Below are 3,799 nucleotides of genomic sequence, written 5' to 3' on the forward strand. Positions count from 1 at the left end.
GAGATACCATCTCACTCCAACAACACTAGCACTGACCCAAAAACACAAAATAAAAATGTTGGAGAGATTGTGGAGAGTCTGGAACACTTACGCACTGCTGGTGGGAATGTAAAATGGTACAACCACTTTGGAAATTAATTTGGCACTTTCTTAAAAAGCTAGAAATAAAAGTTCCATATAATCCACCAATCCTGCTCCTTGGAATATATCCTAGAGAAATAAGAGCCATCACATAGACAGATATGTGCATACGCATGTTCACTGCAACACTGTTCACAATAGCAAAAAAGATGGAAACAACCTAATTGCCCATCAACAGCCAAATGATTAGCAAATTATGGTATATTCACACAATGGAATACTACGCAATAATAAAGAACAGTGATGAATCCAGGTAACATCTCATAACATGGATGAATCTGGAAGGCATTATGCTGAGTGAATCCAGTCAGTCACAAGAGAAAAAAAATTTATGAGACCATTATTATAAGAACTCAAGAAAAGGTTTAAACACAAAAGAAAACATTCTTTGATGGTTACAAGGGTGGGGAGGGAGGGAGAGGGGTATTCACCAACTAGATAGTAAACAAGAATTATCTTAGGCGAAGGGAAGGACAACATACAATACAGGGGAAGTCAGCACAACTGGACTAAATCAAAAGCTAAGAAGTTTCCTGAATACAACCAAATACTTCGAGAGACAGATTAGCAGAGGCGGGGGTTTGGGGACCATGGTTTCAGGGGACTTCTATGTCAACTGGCATACTGAAGTTTATTAAGAAAGTGTTCTGCTTCCCATTTTGGTGAGTGGTGTCTGGGGTCTTAAAAGCTTATGAGTGGCCATCTAAGATGCATCGATTTGTCCCAACCCACCTGGAGCAAAGGAAAATTATGAACACCAAAAGACACTAGGAAAATATTAGCCCGAGAGACAGAAAAGACCACATAAACCAGAGACTCCACCAGCCTGAGACCAAAAGAAGTAGATGGTGCCTGGCTACCACCAATGACCACTCTGACAGGGAACACAACAGAGATACTCTGCTGGTCCAGAGGAGAAATGGGGTGCAGAACTCAAATTCTAGTAAAAACATCAAACTTAATGGTCTGACTGAGACTGATGGAACCCTGGAAGACATGGCCTCTGGACTCTCTGTTAGCCTGGAACTGAAACCATTCCTGAAGCCAACTCTTCAGACAAAGATTAGACTGGACTATAAGACATATCTTTTTATATGTTTTATAAGACATACAGTGATACTTGTGAAGAGAGTGCTTCTTAGCTCAGGTAGATAAAAAAACCAAGCCCAGTGCTGTCAAGTCGATTCCAACTCATAGCGACCCTATAGGACAGAGTAGAACTGCCCATAGAGTTTCCAAGCAGCGCCTGGTGGATTCGAACTGCTGATCCTTTGGTTAGCAGCCATAGCACTTAACCACTACGCCACCAGGGTTTCCAGCTCAGATAGATATATGAGACTAAATGGGCAGCTCCTGTCTGGAGGTGAGATGAGAAGGCGAAAAGGGACAGGAGCTGGTTGCACAGACCAGGAAATCTGGGGTGGAAAGGAGGGCTGTGCTGTCACATTATAGGGAAAGCAACTAGGGTCACATAATAATGTGTGTATAAATTTTTGCATGAGAAACTAACTCGAACTGTAAACTTTCATTTAAAGCACAGTAAAATAAATAAATAAATATTTTTTTTTTTAAAAAAAGAAGAAATGTATGAAGTTCTAGGGTAGGATTTCTTAACCTGGGCTTCAGGGATATGACCACATAGGTAAGATTTTGGGACTATATGCATGCATGTATCTTTTTCCAGTAGAGTTTCCATAGCTGTTATAAATGCGTCCTTGACCCCAAAAGCAATTCAATTCAACAAATATTGAATCCCATGATCAGTCAGCTGCTGCCAAGCTCGGATGGTATGATGACGAATAAGACCACAACTGTTCCTCTCCTCACAAAGAATTCACTGTAGTGGTGAGAACAAGCAAGGACGTTTTGATTAGAATTAGTTCAGGTGGGTAAGGAGCACACAGGAGGGTGTGTGCCCTGTTCAAGAAGGTCCGAGAAAGCTGCCCAGAGGAACTGATGGTGATGTCTAAGTTCGAATCTGAAGGATGAGTAGGAATTAACTGGATGTGGAGGAAGAGGATTTTAGTCAGAGACAACAATATATATGAAGGCCCAGGTTGTTTGTTCCCCTAGAAGGCCAAGTCCAGGCTCAAGGTCAAAGCATTCTTTGGAACCATAAAGCGATGAGCGTCCGGGTTTCCTTGTACATTCTGACGCCTTCTGCAGAAACCATATTTCTTATTTGGGATACTTTTCCTTTTTACATTTCCATTTTCACTTCAGGAAATGAATATTTTCTTTGGGGTGTTTTGGCAATGACTGTGTCAATTTAAAAGCCATGCTAACATTTTTCTCCCTAAATTATTAAGACTAAGAGCTATGGAACTCAGGAAGATGGAGTGCTTCTCTTCCAGTATGATTTTCATCACGGCCTTTTCCAAAGCATTTGAACTGGGATTAGTTGCTGGGTTGGGCCACCATGAACTTGCACACCCCCACAGGGAGACGCTGACATTTGGTCCCAGGAGGAGCCTGTAGATCACCATCAGCCTTTCCACTTTGTGTTGTTCACCAGCATCAGGACAGTAAAGAGCTAAACAAGACCTGCTGTCCAACTGGGGAACCTGCATGCTGGGGCCCTTTTGTGCCTGTCTTCTCTACTTCTATGGACAGAACTGTAAGCATGATGTTTGCAAAGAGAACTGTAGGTCTATGCCCCATGACACCTGGCTGCCCCAGAATTGTTTCATGTGTAAATGCTGGCGTGGCTGGCTTCGCTGCTTTTCTCAGACCTTTCTGCCTGGCTATGAGTGGCCATGTGACGGATGAGCACCTAGCAGCTTCCAGGACTCCAGAATTAACGCCATCATATACACCACTCTTATGCTAACCAGCAACTGCCTTTCTACACTGTTCTATTAATCAACATTTGTCTTTTTCTGGAACTACAAGTTTAGATATCATGGAAATTTCATGGTCAGTAACGGCTGCCAGTACTGCAACACCTCAACAGCAAAAAGACAAACAACCAATTAAAAAATCGGCAAAGGAAATGAACAGACACTGACCCAAAGAAGACATTCAGGCAGCTAACAGATAAATGAGGAAATGTTCACAAACATTAGCCATTAGAGAAATGCAAATCAAAACTACAATCAGATAGTATCTTACCCCAACAAGGCCAGACACTAATCCAAAAAACACAAAATAATAAATGTTGGAGAGGTTGTGAAGAGACTGGAACACTTGTGCACTGCTGGTGGGAATGTAAAATGGTACCACTGTGGAGATCGATTTGGCACTTCCTTAAAAAGCTAGAAATAGTGTGGCGTCTGGGGTCTTAAAAGTTTGCGAGCAGCCATCTGAGATGCATCAATTGGTCCCAATCCACTAGGAGCAAAGGAGGATGAAGAAAACCAAAGACATGAGAAAAATATTAGCCCAAAGGACAAAAGGGCCACATAAACCGGAGACTCCATCAGTCTGAGACCAGAAGAACTAGATGGTGCCCAGCTACCACCAATGACTGCCCTGACAGAGAACACAACAGAGAGTCCCTGACAGAGCCAGAGAAAAGTGTGGAGCAGAACTTGTATTCACATCAAAAGACCAGATTTAATGATGGGACTGGAAACAGTGCTTAAGAGTTCAGCTGCTAACCAAAAGTTCTGCAGTTCGAATCCACCAGGTGCTTCTTGGAAACCCTATGGGGCAGTTC

The 3,799-nt window shown here is 42.5% G+C and overlaps 1 pseudogene; it reads left to right on the forward strand.

Annotated features, from left to right (window-relative positions):
- Nucleotides 1–1,524: 1,524 nt before the first annotated feature.
- Nucleotides 1,525–2,971, forward strand: LOC135228458 (protein Cripto-like; annotated as a pseudogene).
- The last annotated feature ends 828 nt before the right edge of the window (nt 2,972–3,799 follow it).

The sequence above is a fragment of the Loxodonta africana genome, chromosome 22, assembly GCF_030014295.1.
Source record: "Loxodonta africana isolate mLoxAfr1 chromosome 22, mLoxAfr1.hap2, whole genome shotgun sequence".
In the NCBI taxonomy this organism is placed as follows: domain Eukaryota; kingdom Metazoa; phylum Chordata; class Mammalia; order Proboscidea; family Elephantidae; genus Loxodonta; species Loxodonta africana.